We start from the raw sequence: 20,794 nt of genomic DNA, 5'->3' as shown, positions 1-20,794 counted from the left end.
CTTCGTGATGCGAGGACGTACAACCTCCTGCGACCTATCCACTTAAAAGCTTAAAACACTACCTAGAAAACTGAATCCGTCGGCTTGGAAACTCGCCGAGAGACGTGGACTTGAGGTAACGGCGCCCTGCTGTGCACCCTGTTGCGAGGGGTCAGCACCCTCGTGACGACCACGTGTATAGCGTGCACTGCATACCGTGCCTTCCCAGACAAATGCCCGCGATGAAACCGTATCCAGCGTGCACTCGCATGAGTTTATTCTTCGTGGTGTGAGTAGAAATTGTCGATGTTTTCTTTGATGTTTCAATGATTTCTGCTTCAACCTGAAGCGTTTTTAACGGCCTTTTGCTGGATCGAGAATATGTATTCGTTGATTAAACGCTTTGATTTTCAGGATGGTATGAAGTGTTATAGGTGGAATTTAAATTTGGTAATATTCCTAGAAGGTCAAAATAATAGCTAATAATATATTATATTGCTTTTCGGAATGATTCGATCAAAACATCCAATAAATTTAATAATATGTAGGTATTAATAGAAATGAATGTAATATTTATATATATTATATGGTATAACGGTTATGGTTTATCTCATATTATAATTATAATATATTATTGCAAATTAAAAGTTATTCGTTTTTATAAATATCCAGTTATTTTCTAGAGTAATTTGATAAATATATATATGTAATATGTATATAATACAAAGGTTGTATGTTATGTTATAATGCCCTTATATTTAATTGACTAATTAATATAGACATTGATTAAATTTATTAAATTTTTGAATTAAATTAAGTAAAGAATGATTGATACATTCAAATGCAAAGGTCTAAGCTAATTAAGAAATATAATATAAATATATAAGAAATATATCTGTTCTTTGCTTAAAATCGTATAATGTAAAGTGTTTTAGGTTATCATAGTTCTCGAGAGCAAGTGCATTTCTTGTACCATGCATAATGTATACGTTGATAAGTGCGCTTAGTCTGTGGTAACTGACGTTACGTAATGTCTGATTTTATCTACGCATGTTTTCTCGCCTAAATGCACCATTTTTCCGCTCGAGGAAATAGAATAATGTTTCTACAGAACGTATTATATGCTTCGATTACGGGATTGGGTAATGAAACACTTAATCTACCTTTCAACGATTTTCTTGCAGTAAATTTGCGGTTTCTATGCAGTACAGAGTATGAAGCGAATCGTAAACTTCATTAAATGAAAATGGTATTAGAAATTATATAAAAATGATTTGAATTAAAAAGAATTCTAAAAATGTAAGCACAATATAAATCTGGACACTGTAAATATAAAACAGTTCCATTTCATAATCCCCTATAATCTGATACTTTCTGATATTCTGATACTTGTAGAATTTCCAGCAAACATCGTTCCGCTGTCAAAGGATTTTTACGTACATCTACAATGAGATAACATTAGATAGAAAGAAACCAAGATAACGTACAAATATCGTAACAATTTTGTTTACAAGTTAAAAGAAATCTCTATGGTTTTAAACATTTAAATATATGCGACAGACGACCATCGAAGTCGAGTTTGGCACAGGAAACGTACGCTGACGAGGTTTCCACCTGAGGGGTTAATCCGCTTTAATTTTTGAAACGCGTATCCCGCGCTGGAATGTTCCAGGAACGAGGTTATCTTTTTTGTTGTAACGTATGAACTGTTGCGTAATAAGCTGCCGCATACGAATGCAGTTTGACGCCGTGTATCCACGTGTTCCTCCGTTTGTGCCACCACTCGAGATCTGACTGGAGATCGTGAGGCGCGACAGCCCGTAGATCTCGAAGTGTAAGGGAGAGTATGGTTTACATTTAAACCTTTGCCTTCTTATTTTTTTCTTTTTCTTTTTTTTTTAGCGCACGTCGACTGATTTACATTCGAGCCTGCCGTGGATCGTAATCCCCATAAGCGCCACATTTCTTTCACGCTGGAGAGACTGACACGTGGTTTCGTACTTGTCCCCCCGGTTAGACGCACGGAACAGAGCTATGAGCCTGTAACGGTAATGTCTCGAACCTTCAAACCCGATTTATCTGTTCATTAAACTTCCCACGTAATTATTGCCATCCCCGGCGACGTGTGCTTTCCCTGTAAATCAAGATAAAGAGGATTACGATCGTGAGGCCGCAGGAATCGAGAAAGTGATTTTAACCGGTGGTTGGTGGGACTTCGATCGAACCCACGTTCTCAGACTTTCGACTAGGCGAAGAGTAAAACTGAAGTAACCGCAGAGATTTCACGGAGAAATATTTTGTATTATCTTAACGATTCGTTAGAGAGGAAAATTAACGTTGGTAATTGTAATGTTATATTCCCAAGAAACTTGTAGCATGTTACGACTATACCGCTGATGTCTATGCACTTACGGTGAGTGGAAATATGGGAAAATATGTAAGGATGTGGACAGTATGTAAATATACTGGGTGATTCGTTTACATTAGAATGGTTAAATATCTCGTGATGGGATAAAGCTTTAAAAAAAGAAAAAAAATGAAAAAAATATGGAAAAGCGGCAAACTACATAGTGAAAATAACTTTCTTCTGTGTATAATACAATGGAAGATATTTGACAAATAAATTAATATTTTTAAATGGAATCTTATATATTTTTGTATGATGAGACAGTGAAGCAATTAAAAATGTGATGTTGCAAAAGTTCTTTGGTACAACAGGACAAATTGGCGAAGACATGGTGTAAAAATAGTGAAAAAAGATAGAACAAAATATTGTAAATGTCCTGAGACTACAGTAAAATAATTATCAACGTTAACGAGTTATTTCGATAACAAAAGCTTACAATCTCATGACAACGTTAATAATTGTTTCGAAGTAGTCTCAGGACATTTAATAAGATTCTAAGTAGAAATGAGGGCTGTGTAACCCGTAGGGAAGCATTAGAATAAATGCACAATTAGCAATAACAAAAGCTTCTTTTCAGAGAAATTTTCGAGATTGATTCGGTTCTGCTCTTTGCTATAAGAAACAACACTCGACAGATCGAGAACTCAACCTTTCCTTTAAGGAGAGTAACGGTGCCTCGACGTAGATAATTATTTAAAAAGTATGAATACATTATTATGAAAGCAGGTCGTGACGAATATCCAGAATATTTTCCTGCGACAGAGAGAACAGTATGATGTATGTCAGCATTAGATCTTCGTCGAGGTTAGAAATATTAGGGGGATAAGCAGTCATTAATTAGCAGGCAAATTGAGGGTAAGCAGTTGTAAATCGTAGGAATTTTTCTCGAGGGACCGTAGTGCGACGTCTGCATGTCATTTCAGACTCGTACACGAGGACTGTTAGTACTTAAAACTGTTAGTACTTAAAACTGTTAGTACATAAAAGCTTACAAGTTGAGTCCCATACTGGTTCCAAGAATTTATGAATTCTATTAAACGAAGCTTGAGGACGACGCTTCAAGATTTTCTGTGCCAAATTGGTGTACATTGTAGAAGTTTATTTAAACCAGAAGGACACTTATTTAAAACATTCGACTTTTAAGAGTGCCTCACAAAAATCAACTAGACAATTTTATTCCTTTTGATATTAAAATTCACTAATCTTAAATTTTATCTGTCTTCTCTTATAGTTAGAGATATCAACTAATATAAATAATAAATACATACCGAGCATAACCAAAATATATGTGGACTTGTGCAAAATGGTATAACAATATTATTATAATAGCTGTAGAATACATTCAACATACATTATGTATATTTTATGTATGTTTTTTATATTATTGTACGTAATAAATGCATAAAATCCACAGTCTAATCGTTACATTCCTAAATTAATTTCTATAAATTTACAAACTATAATTGCAGTAAGGTGGATGAAGAAGTCATCCATCGATGTCCCTCCCTTCTAGAAATCGATCTAATACGCAAATTTCGCACCGCAACGCAACTTTATTAATAACTCATGCATAATTCAAATAAATTACACAACAAAATTCACGTAACGTCTTCATAAGTATGTTAATGAGCACACCAAGTTTTCATTTTGATCTGCCGTGTGACTATCGTTTAAAAAAATCTTAAACGTGACCTATTTTTAAACCGATTACGTGAGCTTAAATACGTCAAATTTCGAATTAATGCAGGCAATTCGAGGCAACATTGTCATACGCATCGCGTGTAGAATTTGTAGTCTCAGTCACCTGTTTGCGTGTTATATTTCCTGGTTCTGACATCTGCGTACCTCGTAAATTCGCTTTCAGAGTTGGCAAATCCATAAATCGTAATAATTTGTGTGTCACAAGTTGACGCTGAAACCGCAGCTTCAATTGCACTGCAAATCAAAACAACCGCTTGATCTACGATCAAAGCCAATTCCAACGCCTGCGATTCCAAGAAAGTCTTGGCACAGCACAGCGGAGCTGAGCGAAACGGCGCCACGCCGAAAGGCGTTTGAATTTTTCTCCTTCCAGAATCATCTTCGAAACTTTCTTTATAATTTTCGTTCGAAGAAGATTGCAGCATTTCCTAAAAGTAGCGTTTGTATCATTTTTTACTACTCTCTTGTCGAAATTTCAATTTTAATTTCAGGAAGGATCTAAAGTAGATCTCTGAAGCTTTGTGCAGTTTTTGTTAATTTTCTAAATGACAGTAGTCTGAACGGACATAATACTTATTTAATATATCTTTCTCAGAGTATTATTTGTGAAATATTTTACTATTTCTTTGTCGAATTTTCTATATCGATTTCTCCATGAATATGAAATAGATCTTTTCAACTTTGTGCAATTTTTTTTAAGTATACGAGCTATTAAGAGCGATATTTATTTAAATATTGTGTGATTTAATTATCTATAGATAAATTCACTAAAAAGTGACGAATAATGATATCGAAATGTACAAACGTTGTTGCAATTTGTTTCTACCATTTCGCAATCATTCTTTTAATTATATCGATTATGTAAATTTTCTTTCTGATTAGGTTACAAAACTTATTCGCATTTTCCCTCGACCGTGTTATTTATTCACACGAGCGTCATTCCACTTGCTACTTCGTACCTCGCACTCTTTCGCCTACTTTTTGCTCCTCCTCTTAATTAGCGGTTACACCTACAGTTCCTCGAACCAATCGCATCTTTTTTTCTCTGCTTTCCACGTGACTCGAGGTAGTACATTAATTCGTTGAGGTAGGAGCTTTTATAGACATTATTATCAGTCCTAGACGATTTTAATGCTGCCCGCGTGAAAATTGCATTAATGCAAAAGTTACCTTATCCAGTTCGTAATTAGTGGTATTCGCACGCAAATGATTTTTGTTTTAAACGGCTCCGAAGTACAGCCGTTTCATAATTTATATAAAATAATTTTAATCGAGTAGATGTGAACAAGTAAAAATGTCATACGTATATACATACATAAATAAATAAGATAAACAGGATATATACATAATGTTGAACTTAATTATATATCTTAATATCCTAATTACATATTCTATATGTATATACATGTATGCATCGCATTTAGCCACCGATATCATACGAATATGAGACACGCTATTGTTTCGACACTATTGTTGCAAGTTATTGCACCAACAAAATCATTTTTATCATTTTCATCACTTATACCTGAAGAAGTAAAATAAACACTCACCAAATCCCTAAACGTAATACTTATCGGTTAAATCGTTTACCCATTTATCCAAGAATTTCCGTCCGCAATCTTATCGATGCATTCGTATCAGAACCAAATTAAGACGTAACGAGTTAACTCGTCTTTGAACGTTTGTAATTAGACGCGCAGGTAGTGGATGACGAACGACGCGGTTAACGGGTTAAGAGTCGCGCATAAAAATTGACACGCGGACACGTTTTACGGCGCGTTTAAAAGGAGATAATGCCGGGAGACTTTCTAGTAGTTTTTAAACGACGGCAGTTTACCTCGAAGATAAAGCATCCCGAGAAGCCGTTCGAACGAAGCAGTGAATCGTGGCGTGACACGAAATGGGATCAATTAGGGACGCTTCTCCTCGGCAGATACAAAGGACGGGCTAAAGGGGCAGTTATTTTATTTTCTCGCGAATTTCCATTGCGCCAGAAGGGGGCCTCACGCCTCTCGCCGCCCACAATCCTGTCGACTGTCAGAACTGTCAGTGTTTCGTGTGCCGGTCGGGTTGCTTGTTTTAATCACCGGGGCATCTTGGTGTCTTCCTTTCCTTATGATTTTATTGGGATTTCTTCTCCGAACTCTCGTGGCTCCCCGACTTTGATGGAAGTAATTAGTATGTTTCCTTGTAAAATTAGAATCGACTTTCTTTTTGCTCTATCGTCCCTTCTTCTCATTGCAGAGTATATAATTTGTGGAATTTGAGAAAGGGTAGGAAACACATCGTATCATATTGTAGGAATTTAATGTACTTTGGTAATATCTATCGAAATAACATGGAGTATATTATTTTTCAACGTATTAGGTGTAGAAATTTGTTCTATGTATTTCCGTGGTAAACTTGTTAGTTATTTATTAAAAAAAAGTTGTACTATTTTCAATCTTCGAAAATCAAATATCGAAACAGTCTATATTTGTATTATTATGAAGATTGGTACTGTATCGTAATAAAATGATTTAAGCTAGAATTATAAATGATTAAATGTAGAAGGAAGAGAATTAGGAGAACAACAATAAGCAAAATTTCATCGGCCATCGGGTTAAGACTTTGGTTATGTACATAGATGTAGATACATTTTCTAATGGAGATTCGGTTATGGACTTAGAAGGTTGCTAATAAATTTGCATGCGGAAATTATCTTCTTTGTATGTGGGTGCCTTTCAATAATCTGAAAAGCACTGGTTTGAAGGCTCTGCGTCGAAACAATTCTAATGCAGTTTATGGTAATTGCAAGTGCTATGGAGTCTGGGTACCAAGCAGCAGAGTTCATAGTAAGTGACAACTGGACTAGAAGTGAGGACTGAATCATGATTGACTGCTTAAGAATGCAGTTTTCTACGAGGTGTATGTATAGGGTGAACGTTAAGTGGTGACGCTTCATAGCTTTCTTACTTGTGGCCTACAATATTTCACAACATCAAAATTAACATTATTGAACATTATTGGATCGAGAAATCACCTTAAGAAATCAAACATTTTTTTAAATACTTGTTTGTATTATTTCTTATTTCAAATAAGACGTTTCATTACATGAAGAAATATATGTATAGTCAATATTAATTATAATCAATTATTTATTGAAATAGAGTGATGCAAGTATCAAAATAATGTATATTAATATATAAATATACGTGTTTTTACGTTTCACCTCTTTGTTTCGGAGTCACCTTCACTATTACAAATGTTACAATGGAATTTATTATATTAACATACATAAATAATATGTAATCTACGATTTTTAACCATTTCAAAATAACAATGGAAAAATAAAAGTGTACATCCATTTAGATTAAATAAAAATCTTTTTTTACAAACAACCTAGGTATGAATGTAAGAGAAAAGTAATAAGAAAGATTTTATTTATTAAAACTCACGCCACAAGAAAACAAATGGCAATCAACATTATATATATAAAGTGAGTACATTTTTGTTCGAATAACTCTGTCAGTCGTTGTATTAAAGTCGCGTAAAAATGCAGACGCGAAACAAATTGAATTTTATAAGCTCAAGTGAATTAACAGAGATTCGTAAGTAGTGTTTAATAAATATTAAAACGGAATATAAATATCGAAACGATCGCGGACCGTGACAACTATTTAAACGCCATGCCTGCCGCGTTAAGTTGCGCCAAGGGGATACGACATTCGCGTGCATTCACGCGCGTACAGTTGTACCAACGCGTTTCCGCAGGTTCGCAACGCACCGTTTGACAATATTATAGAGGCCTTCGTTTAAAGCGTATTCAACGCGGATTTATACCACCCGACCGGAGTTACTTTGACACTTCTGTTTAAGCGGTTTATATTAGGTCATCCCATAAGTAATGTCGTCTTTTATGTTATTGTAAAAAAAAAAAGAAAAACAGCTTTTCCGCATCTTGACGATGTATTTATGAAACTTTCGGCTTACGGTTTTGAAAAAGTGCTCCCACGACGATCTACGCCGTGCAACTAAAGCAGTTAAATCGATATTTTTCATTCATAAATTAAATTTTAAAACGAGCGTGAGCATCAACCATTTGCAACATCGCGAAAGCGTTCGAATTTTTCTTCTTCCAAAGTCATCTTTGGAACTTACTATAGAATTTCCATTTGGAATAGTTTGCAGAATTTTCTGGAAGCATCGTTTGTATAATATTGTAGTCTCTTGTCGGAATTTCTATTTTAATTTTGCTAATTTTAATTTCAGAAATATAAAGTAGATCTCAGTAATAGTATGTATACATATATAGGAAAAAGATGTTCAAAACGATGCCTTTAACAACATATTTCAAGGTCATCAAAATCGGAGGTGAGGTGATTTTCCTTTCTTGTCTATTTCTATTCTTAAACTTAATACTACAATACCGATGTATTCATTCTTCGCTCAAATATCTTAGACTTTATTCAGTCTGGTTTCAAAATGAACAAATGTTACAAGTAACCCCATTTGATCGTACTAATTTCTTGCATCAAAAGTCAGCGTTGGAAAACGACATTACTTATGGGATAATACTCACCCACATCGCGTGATCCGAAATCATGCGATATAATGCCGGGAGCAGAGTTGAATCGCGCCTCATTTCAAGTCGCCAAGTATTTTTGCGTTTATTACCTCGTTACACCCGCGAAGGTAACACCTTGAAAGAAAGTTATCACTTCATTGTTCCCGCAATGGTATCGCGCTTTAACAAAGATTTAATGAGAGTCTCGCGAACCTCGCTCTGTGAGTCAGAGATTTATGAAATAAATCCCATGGAGGACGAAGGCTAACTGCGTTGTATATTATCTAGCGGAGTTCTGTAAATGTAAATTAGTTATTTGTCCCGTGGCTTCTACCTGTCTGCGTTTGTTCGAAGAGCTCCGCTGACAGAAATGGGCACATTCGAATGATTTTGTAATTGAAAGAGTAAAATACGAAATGTCTACATTTAGTGCTTAGAACAAGTGGCGAACAACCTGACGTATTGTGCTCTGTAGTGATCAAATATTCGTGTTCATTTTTATTTCGTCACTCATGTTATTCATTCATGTTATTTATGGATACTGTCGACTATCAAATAGTCTTATTTCCTATATTCGTGTAACGTTAGGTATAGTCGAATATTACATGCATTATTTTGTATAAGGTACCTGATTATTATAATATCAACTGATATTATTAATTTTCTGTTTCATTTATTCTCTTATTTTGTATAAACAAATAAACTTAGAATTAATATATAAGTTTAAAAACTTATATAATTTCGAAACTTTTAAAACATTTAACAAAAATATATAAATAACGTAATTATTATTTTTACGCATATTTATTTATTTTCAGGGTTTTACTTATTTCTCTTTTCATAAACGTAATCGTTGTATTTCAGGGCATGCATTTTTAATTCCTGAGATTTACACATTTGAATAAAATCAATAGCACATTTACAAACTTGTGACTTTTGTTATGAACATTTAAACGAATAGGTTTGTAATTTTATACAAAATTTATATTGATATGAAATTACTTGTTTGCGAACGATTTGAAAAATAACACACATGAATGCACTTAGCACTCTAATAAAAGAACCAGGAAATGGAACACGTCATTAATAGAATTTCGCGACAGCAACGCAATCTAGTTTTCACTCCATACAATTCGCAACATTGCCTTGGAAATGTTCCTAAATATCAAACTCGGCTTGCTTTCGTAATAGTGCAGCCGCGACTCTCATTGGGGCCGATGACAACGCGAGTTTTGATGTTCATAATGACACATGTCATGCCATTCAATGATTCAATGTCACAGCAATGAAAGTCGTTAGTATATGTCACTTGAGAATAAATCTATACAACAAAGTCGGATGTGACGACAAGGGGAAAGTTTGGTCCAATTAGCGATGTGCAAAAACAGACAATATATTGAAGTCAATATATTGTATCGTGCTGCACGAATTTTGCAAAATTAAGAGAGATCAAAAGCGATAATAAATAGTCCTTATTAGTAATCGAGTTCAAATTTAAGCAATTAATTAATTCGTAATTGTATATATATCAACTACACATGCATTATTAGTGAGATCCGTTTTAACGGGGGACGATCAAGTGCACCCGTACCCGGCGAAAATTCAAAGTTGATTTTCTCGAAAACAAAGTCTCACACGAAAAATTGTTATTCTATATTTTCGACTTATTTTTTCATGTAGAACCACCCCCATTTCGCTTGTACCACCAATTACCGAAGACCCTGTGTAATTCATACATCAAATCAATAGATTTAATGAAGGGTTTTCCAAAATATAGTATTAGACTATTTTCATTATATTCAATTCCTGAAGGCTTCAGAATTTAACCAAGGTCCTCGAGGTCCTTCAAGGTCTAGCCTAGGTTCTCCTGGAGAAATGTTTCGCAATGCCAGAGTCGCGGGACTAGCTTTAATTACGAATCGAGCATTGCAGGGAATACATGTAGTTTTGTCGGCTACGTCTTTCCGCTCTTATCGTGCTGCTTCCATAAACGTGAACCGTAAAGATACAAACGAGACTGAGCTCGTTCCGTAAAACCACCTCGTATCTCGAACGGTTTCTTTAATACCGTTCGCGATGCACCCCGTTTCATTAACGAATCTAAAACTGTCTCTTCCAGGAGGATGCGTCCTGGTTCACGAACGAATTCAGGATGCGTCGAGATTGCGTTAAGTAATGTCGGTTTATGATAAACTTCAATGGATCTTTCCATTTTTAATTAGAGTTGCCGCGGTTTGCAAATCCGTAACAGTTTTTAGATTTTTCATGTCGAGGTTCTCCTGGAAAGAATTTTTTGTCGAATGTTTATCATATATTTTTAATTTGTTTACGATGCAATTTTAAGCAAGATTTTCCTGGAAATTAACACTCTACCAGTATAAATAATATATTTCTGATATTTGATAAAAAGTTTTTGAAATTTAAAATACTTAATATTTAACAAAAATGTGTCGTATTATGTAACTTATACGTAGAAGTCAAATTGATATTTCACAATTTAAATTAAATCTTTCTTAACTTTTTTTTATGTTTAAGAATCACAGGCGTTTTGCTTAATCTCATTCTACCAAACATGAACAATATTTCCCCTATCGCGTCTTTTCTAGTTTATTTTCAACAAATCTTTAACCATCGTCTATTTCGCTTTCTGTTCTAGGTCAAACACAATTACGGCTACATTTAAACCGGAAAGTGGCTGAGGTAAGTACCTTTGGGCTTACGCATCTTATTATTAACACACGCCATGTCAATCACCAGTGGCCGACAGTATATTTTTTTGTTTAAACTATTGACTGACGATGTTCTCAAAATTTCACGTTATAGTATACGGATTGTGATAAGATATATACAAAGAATAACCTTACGTATTTCTCTGGCGTGAATAGAAAGGAAAACAAACCAGGCTCGGCGCATAATCTATTACACGTCACGCAGAATTTATTCGAAAAAACTATTACTACCAAATTGACACCTCTTATCGCTGAACGTGACATGCGACGAGTAACACAGCTTTAATCGCTGACGAACTGTGATTTCTAATCTATCGTTAGCTGCCTCTTATATCTCGACTGTTCTTAAACGACGTAATAATAATAAATTTAAATCCGAGGAATGGAAAGTTGGTAGATGCATCGATCAGTGAGGGATAATAGATGTTAACATTATTCTTGCGTGGAAATTGAGTTGTCCGGTGCATCAGCTAACTTTCTATTTCCTAGATTACATCTGTATGTCAAGAACAAAACGGGGATAACTATATTTTCTGGGGAATAGTTTTGTTATAAAGGTTGCAATAAATATCCACTTGAACATACTGTTACAAGTACATCCTATAATATACTTGGTCAACATTTTACTAAGATTAAAAAAAATCATGGAAAATATTAAAAGAAACAATAATGCAGTCATGAAAATGTCACTCTCGTGAAACATTGAAGACTCGGCTCAGCAGGATCTCGGCGAGACACTAATTATTTGGGTAGTTTACCTAAAGCTGTTTGCACAAAATGGTGAAAAAGTTTCTCACAAAATCAGCCGCATCCCTCGAAGGCGCCGAGTAGAGTCGGAGGGCTAATCCAAAAGGAAAGAAAAGCTTTCGAGGCCCGCAGAACGAAACAATCGTTTGACGCTGAAAAGCAAACATTCGAAGGTGTTCGTTATCCACAGGGACCGTTTGTTTGGCCGGTTTGTCTTTCGGGGTCTCTAAAATCCACATAATTACTGCGAGAATCGTTCTCAGCCACTGGCTAGCGCCACTCGAAACGAGTGAGATCCCACGCGTGTTTGACTCACGCCCTTCACGGGATTCGTTTGCTTAGGTGGATGCCGATCTTTTGTTTCTGTATCTTGTTGCGTGGACAAGGATACTCGTAGCGATCGCGGAGGGTTTTATCCTTCGAGAACCAGCCGGATCACGGCTACTTGGACCGTAGCTTTGAACTTGGACAGCTACGCGTCAGGTACGTAACCTGCTGGTTCTTCGAACGAGATTGAAACCCTTTCGGAGTATTCTCCGTCGAGTATTAAAACGTGAGAACGATAAATACCCGACGCTGAATATCCTTCGTTATCTTGGAGTGGTAGTCATGCTTCTAGCGTGGATAGTTGTCTAATAGATCGAGTGACAGTACCTACGTTTCTATTCTACAATATTATTTTTATTGTTTGTAATACAATTAGGTATAATCTTGATTTTCATTCTAAAATAATTGACCGGTATCTGACGCGTCTGGGAAAATATTTGAGCTCCATGCTGTACAATTTAATAAACATTTACTTCTCAACAATTTGCTAGACTCTCGTTCCATTTTGGAAGCTGCGAGCAAAACGTTACAGGAATCGCCGTCGAGTGTCAATCAACCACGAGCGAATCCGAAAATTGATTACGCGCTACCTTCGCCCACGCTTAAGAAAATAACATTCTTCGACTTTCTCGAGCGGGGGTGGGCATAAATATTATTGAAACACACAGCACGGAGTGACGTTCCACAGATCACTGGCGGTTCCCCATACCCTCTTTCTTTCTTCTCTCCTCGCGTTTACCACGAATCAGACGGATTCGTAGGTGGCGATGACGCACGTCATCGATGCGTAAGAGCACTTGGCGTGACGTTCAAGTGCAATATAATCTACGACGTGGCTACGTTTCCGTGAGTGGTTGTTGGCCCGCGTAAGTGTAATCCACGATCGAGCCCTGGGAAGTGTCAGATAAAGGGGAACGTCATCGAGGGTCGTTAACACGTCGCCGTCATAAAATCGTCGCCCGTGTCGTCTCCTTCAAACGAGGGTAGGAGTTGATCGACGCCTGGGAGGTCGACGATCGCGACATTTCACGGTCAGCGCTGATCAAATATCCTTTGGCGATATATCGCGACGATTTATTTTGGTGATTCGACGGCAGCCTTCGACGAAAGAGTAAGTACTTCTCTCCTTGATCGACCTTCGTACCCACGCGATACTGCCTGAGTATTAAGGCGATGGCTGGGGGTCTTGGGAGATTATCCCTTTGCGAAGGGCGTATACACACCCTTATATATATACACCCTCGAGAAATTGGCTCAGAGAAATGTTTATATTCGTTAAATCAATTTTTTAAAAAATATCAGCTGATAGGGAACGACGAGATGAAACTTTTTTATATTTACAATTTATTCATAGGATGGCTAGTTTCGAAAATAAAAATTGAAAAGTTAGAAGATCGTTGCGGAAATTGAATTTCAGAAAAATGATCTTAGTTTTCAATTTTTATCTCGGAAACTAAATGCTGTATGAATAAACTGTACACATAAAAATGTTTCATCTCATTGTCATTCATCTCATCATCTACATGCTGATACTTTTTTTTTTAAATTCGATTGTTCGACTGTTGTTTTTTTTTTCTTTAAGACAACAGCAACAGGATCAGACCTCTACGAGATCTCATGAAAAACGTCTTTTACGTTCTTAATTTTTATTTTTGAAACTGGACGTCCTATGAATAAACTGTAAATATAAGAAAGTTTCGTCTTATCATCCTCTGTAAGCTGATATTTTTCTAAAGTCATAAATATTGTAGAAAAATCAAAGATTTAAGTTTAAAGTGTCATATTTTTCTCAGTTTTCTTTTAATACTTAGTTTCTTTTGTGACCACGAAGGCGGATGCAATTCCATTAACCTTCTGCTTGGCATGACGTGGAATATCGTACGCAACTCAGAAACAAATTGAGCAGATCATTTGTAAAAACAGAATCTCGTACATATTAGGTCCTCCTAAATGTTTCTGCTATTTATCCTGCAGCTATTCAAGTTAATACATAAATTATACCTTAAAATGCTACGAAAAAATGTAATCGTCCCTTTTTTCTACAATATTTTCTCACCTTTCTGGAAAAGTCACTATACCGTCGCTATAAACTTCCTGTACCTTTGTATCAAATATAAACGCAATCTGCGACTGTCAAGCTTCGGTAAATAGACCTACAAAATTTCAAAAGTTTATGTTAGGTATTACTGCTAAAAAAAAAATACACGAAAACTCCCTCTGAACTTGTCAAAAAAAAACCCCCTTAAGATCTACAGGATATCGTCCAGCACTAGTCAAACCCCATAAAATTTTATTAAATGGCGCGACAGCTCCGGTGGAACTAATATATTAGGTTTGTCGCAATCCTGGACTAGGGCACAACCGTAAACTCTCGATTGGCGTCAAAGTGGGTCGTTAATTGGGTCGTTTACATAAGTGTGCCGGGTCGTTTACGTTAGCAATGTCAGCGTAAATGGACAATACGACGAAACGAACCGCCAGTAGTCGCGAGTTAGAACAAGAACCCGTAGGAAGGAGTCGATCGTGGACTTGGCGTCACGTTACGAGGGCTTTATGGTTCGCGGTGTCACGTGTGACAGGAACGACACCGGTCGCAGAAACGATTCTTATTATTAGCCGACGTCCCCTCGTCTCGCGCATTGATTTACTTCGACTGTCACTGCTCGATAAGCTGCTCGTAATGCATTGCAGTCGGCCCGGTGCACGGATGCAAATATATCCCGCGACACGTGACGTATACGGTTTAACCGGGTTCTCCCTAGCAGTGATCCGTATTAATGTTCGTCACTTAACAAGATCTCGAGTTTCCGAGGTAGTTCCGCAGTGATATATCGCGTTTGGCGTATTACGACACCATACGCGCGAAAGAATTCGCCACGGTCTTGATCCTTCCTGATGGAGATCAAGTTTGATCGCTAAAATCGCTATTTTATGTCCTCAACGAATGTCGATAGTTTAGGTTTGATTCGCTACTAGGTTGTCGCTCTACCTGTTGGATAGATTAAAAATATTACACTAACGCGACGTGAAAAGATGTGATTGTTTTTTTGAGTAGAAGTAACATTGACGTTGTAGAATATTTTTCCTTAATAATAATTGTATTGGATTGTTTCGTGATTATTGTTGTACTTTATTTGATTGTTCTTAGGAGATTAGTCCTAAAGCTTCGTGTACCCTGAATTATTTATTTTTATTATTGTTCATTCACTGAATTAATTATTGAACTTTAATTACACTTATACGAGGCTGAATGAATGGATAAATAAATACTAGTGTTGTTCCAAGGGCGAGGAGGTAATTAAGGAGCGTTGCTCTGTTTTGACAAGAAGGAGAACGCCAGAAGCTATTAATCATTTTTCATAAAAATAGAATTTCTCCAAACAGTACAAAAAAACCATGTTACCGGAAGATACCACACGATGGAGAATTATAGAATATAATTTTCACGTAAAAACAACATAAAACATATTACAGTGTAAACATACATCTAAAGTTCACAAAAGAATTAATAAATCTTGTTTACCCTCCACAATCTTACATATTATCTATCACTGTTCGTTCTTCGAAAATTAATTCAATTAATTCCGACCAGTACGACACCCATGTCTAAATTTAATACGACCGCAAATGATTAAATCAAATTCCTCTTTAAACGGACCACCTTGTATAAACAGCAATCATATTTTTACAATCGATTCAGTTTTACTTTATCCACGACGAGCGTGTAGGTCTTTTCAGGACCTCGTAACGTTTCAATCGAGTCCAATTCACCCGACGTCAATCCGCGTAAACGTTCTTCATTTGCGCGCCGTTTGGCTAGGTCTTGACATTTTAAGGTGGCGCCGTCTGACAAGTATGACAGCGTCGGTGCGGCAATGCACACACCGCGTCGTTGCTTAATTGCCGTTTAGTAACACTCGCGGAAAGTTCACGTCGTTATCTGAAACTGAAAACGCACAATCGATTCGCGTTTACCGGCATCACCGACGCCAGCCGCCGCCGAAAATGACGAATAAAACCGCAAACTTTCTCCCCGTACTGGTTTCACCGCATCGACGATTTTCCGTCAGCACCCGAAGATTGCCTTATCAATTTAATTAACGTTTCGCGTCGCGGCTTATATCAAAACCCCGCGGAATGTTAATTACAAAGTGTCCCGGGAACAGCGAAAAAAACCTGTCGATTTGCTGGTTTAACGCGATTACAAGCCGTTAATCGTATTAGAGGTGCACTTTCGTTCCGATCGCGTTCGAATCAGATATTACAAAGATTTTATAATGGAACTATTCACGCTGTTCGGGCCGTAAGTATTCTGTTACGTTTCGATATCGCAACCGTAGGTGGTTACGGTGTTTTAATCACGTAATTCCAACACCTGGATCGAAATCGATGCTTGCGTTTCATTTAACAAACGGAAACATTTCCAAGGGTTGCAACGAGGAGACGATACATCACTGTACAAAAAGAGTGTATTGTTTTCGCAACTCGAGAGCATTATTTGCTATAAAAAAATTTCTTTTAATGATTCCTCTTGTAATGGTTCCTTTTTATTGGAATTGACCAAACAAATGAACAAATAAGCTTAAGCAACATTCGTCAACAATGTTGCAGTGGCGTAAGTCACTGTTTTGAAAAATATTAACTTGTACGCATAAATATGATCCATCCAATTTCATTGAAAGGAAAGATTGATCTCAGCAAACAATCAACTGAAATAAATTAACTACATAAAAAGTAAAATAAATAAATGAATCCGGAAAATAACTCGCACCGTAGCTTTCACCCCTTCGTACATTGAAATAGTATAATACCTATTCGAATCATTTATTCCGCGTCAGTGTATGATATACTATCCTACAGGATACACTGCATGAATCTAAAATTGCAACTTTGTCGTCGTGGTTATTTCTCCAAACGCGCTACCGCACTTACCGATGCGGTTTTGACACGCGGGTTGCAATAACTTTTCATTTGTACGACGCGAAATCGTAGACCGATTGTAAATGAAAAAATTGTGTAGGAATGGTCTGCGACAGATCTCGTACGATGTGTATGTAGAGCGAGGGCATTTTAAAGGAGCGGCTCTTTTACATCGAGTACAACGCATTCATCATCCCTCTGTTCGCTTTAATCCTGTTTAATAGCATCCGTGTCATGAAACTGGATCACCGGCCAATATTTATGAGAATTTTTTCCTGGTTTTAGGTTAATCCTCCACACGCGTACCGGTCACTGTCCCGCGTATCGCATTCCCCGCGTTTCGAATACGCATTCGTAAATAAAAACGAGAGTCTAGTTTATCAACATGTGCGTGGGACACATAAATCTCCCGACGGGAAAAGGTATCTCTTTTCATATTGATCGCTAACTTTAATCGTCGCGATTTGCAAAGAAACATCGCGCACCATCAAAGCTCTGTGCGGTTATTCAAATTCTATATCTCGCTCGATATAGTCGAGTATTACCGGAATTCTATCGTATTTGGATAACGCAATAGTTTACTAATAATAATTGCAACCGTACTAATTTAACGAACTCGCGTAAATCATTTCAGCGATGCAAGAGATATGCGTCAGAGATTTTTTTGCGATGTTTGGAATACTTGTCACTATTTTGTTACCAATAGATGCTATCGCGCGTGCATATTCGTAGTAAGCGATTATAACGATCGCAATTAATTCTTATCTTAATTAACGTGCGTCCCCCTCGCGCAATTATTCACTGAAACATTCTCGTTTTTGAGTTATAGAACTGGTTCCGGCGATAGTGTCTCGCTCGTCGTAATTGCGAATAATAATAAAACTCGACTTATTATGTTAAAGGCAGTTTTCCTGTAACCCGATCGGTCGGTAGGCACATAATGACGCCGATAATCTATTTGAAACTGTGGGATAATATTCGCGATATTATTGTACGAATCGTTTGATAGCGATCTACGCGGAACACCCGTGATTAGATCGATCACGTCAATTTAGTTATTGTAATATTGTAGCTGATAAAAAAAAAAAAAAAACAAATTCAGACATGTGTAATATATGGACCTTCGAATGATTTTGTGAGGATTTATTATTATCAAATCAAAGAGATTTGTACTTGAAATATCGCTGTTGCTTTTAATGATACAAAGATATGTATATCTCAAGGGGAAAATGTTTGGTTTGGAGTGGGGCATACTAGAATAGAATAAAAAATGATCTCAATCGGTCTTTTCTTAAATAGAATGGGGTATTTTCGTTATTGCGATATCGTAGCTGATAAAAGGACAAATTCAAACCTGTACTAAAAATGAATTCCCGATACAATCCCTAATAAAAGCTAGCAGTCAATACAACATAAAGCTGCCACCATGAAAGAAACAAAGAATCATTCGTTCATTAAATCCCCGTCCACGCGTTACGTATTACCTTTAAAACGATACTAGGAGAGACGTCCTCCCATCCATTCTCTTACACGACTCACTACATTCTACTTCTGTCTCCCATGTAGTATTGGCACGCCAAATAAATATAAACTGTCGATGTTCCAGTTCATTAAACGTGCTCCAGTTAGCGATTCTTGAAGCGGTACCGGCCGATGGAACGAAATATTTGGGGAACGAGATCGTCGTGTCAGGCACGGTCTGAGGGACGCAAAAAATAATAAAAAAGGAAAAGAGAGAGAGAGAACCGCGATACAGGAGCAAACGACGAAGTGCACGCTTAATGCACACGCGGCCCGTTCTCGGAACGTAAGGCGTTCCCCGTGTACCGACGCGATTTATCAAGTTGTAAAACGGCCAATGGATGTTAGCTGTCAGGTCGGCCAGCCAACGATTTGTCATCCAGTCGCGGCAGCTGACTCCCGCTACGCGAGAGGGTTCCGCTAACTTTGTTAGGATTCCGCGGCAGCCGGTGCTGATCGCATCCTGACGTGGCTTTTATGCGACTGTCAGATCGATACGGGCGCGAACGAGCGATAAATTTGACAGTTAAAAAGAAGAAAGAAAAAAAAAACTCGCGCCTTAAGTGTTACTTAAACACAGACAATAAGTCTTCGAAGAACAAATGGAGGCGAAACCGCATCGGTTATTGAGTACGCCGAAGAGGAGTGTCAAGGTCTCCGGGGGGCTCTTCGTCAAGTGCATTCTTCGAGGAGCACTCGTATTAGACTAAGAGCCGGTGGCGATTCTGCTCACGTCATTTTCAAATGAAAATAACACTTCTTTTTTATGATAGTATAATAACTACACCGCGGAATTTTTTAATTTATGGCGTAAACACAAAGATATACATAATGTGTGTTGAATATAATCTATTAATTGATATGATAATTTCATATTTTGTTTTGCACGAACTTTGTGGGAGTTGTGTTTCCAACTTGTTCTCATTATGGATGATTAATCTTAATCCTTTTTATGGCATTGTCTCACTTCTTATTAAAAATGACGTTTCATGTTGACTCTTCTCACGTCGTTACTTTGTGTGTCAATATTTCATTTAATTCTGAAAATCCTCCGATTCAATATATGTTCACAAGTAAATTATCATGTTAATTGCCATTATATTTGAATACTCCATTACGAAAAATTTATTTTCAAAATAAATATTCTGAAATATTTAATCTTAAAGAAATTTTCCAAGTATATATATATAATTCTTCAAACATCCCTGCATGTCGTAAACATTCTAATAAACTTTAAGGTTCTTCTTTCTTTTTGTCCGAAGAAAATATCTTCAGCTGACAGGGCGTTTAACAGTCATTTGAAGAAATATATACACAAGTACCAATAAAACACTGTCTAGCTCGAGTTATACAGGTACGGTGTTACAACAATGAGAAATTAGGAGCAGCAGGTACAGTATGTATGTATGTGGTCGTACTCGCGCGTTTCCATGCATATTAAGCAACAGGTCCCGAGGGGCTCGTAACTATTCCACGTACAAGAGTAAATCCGACGTGTGCGCTACTGCGAGAACCCGTGTCCGCATAAACATACGTAATATACATGTAATATTTCTTAATGCACCCCGCTATCTCCTCTATCTTCGGGGTGGTACTTACAACTCTATCTTTGCCGAAGATCTGGAAATAACACCACGAAGACCACTCTCTTCTTAATCTTCTTAATCGAATAATTTAATGTTTCTCAAATTTCACCTTCCCACGGAGCCTCTCAATAAAAGAGACCTTTGGGAAGACCTCCTGCAGTAAAATCAAATTCTTATTTATGGTAAATGAACAGTAAAACTGTTCCTTAAGTCTGTACTTATGTTTCAACAATCTTCATTCCAGTAAAGTGGGTTTATATCTTTTATCTTGAACGTTGTTTTTATGAATAATTAATACGAATGATAATTAGTGAACTTACGCGAGTCCTTA

General features: G+C 36.9%; 1 protein-coding gene across 1 annotated transcript in view; it reads left to right on the top strand.

Moving 5' to 3' along the window:
• LOC128876357 (uncharacterized) overlaps positions 1 to 20,794 on the top strand; it is a 125,643-nt gene that overhangs the window by 54,640 nt on the left and 50,209 nt on the right. The window contains exon 2 of the mRNA XM_054122669.1: positions 11,290 to 11,333. The gene's annotated coding sequence lies outside the window, so the exon portion shown is untranslated. The remainder of the gene's footprint in view (positions 1 to 11,289; positions 11,334 to 20,794) is intronic.

Source organism: Hylaeus volcanicus, chromosome 1 (genome assembly GCF_026283585.1).
Source record: "Hylaeus volcanicus isolate JK05 chromosome 1, UHH_iyHylVolc1.0_haploid, whole genome shotgun sequence".
NCBI classification, from domain to species: Eukaryota; Metazoa; Arthropoda; class Insecta; order Hymenoptera; family Colletidae; genus Hylaeus; species Hylaeus volcanicus.
The sequence above is the reverse complement of the archived record's forward strand: the minus strand, read 5'-3'. Positions and strand labels throughout refer to the sequence as shown.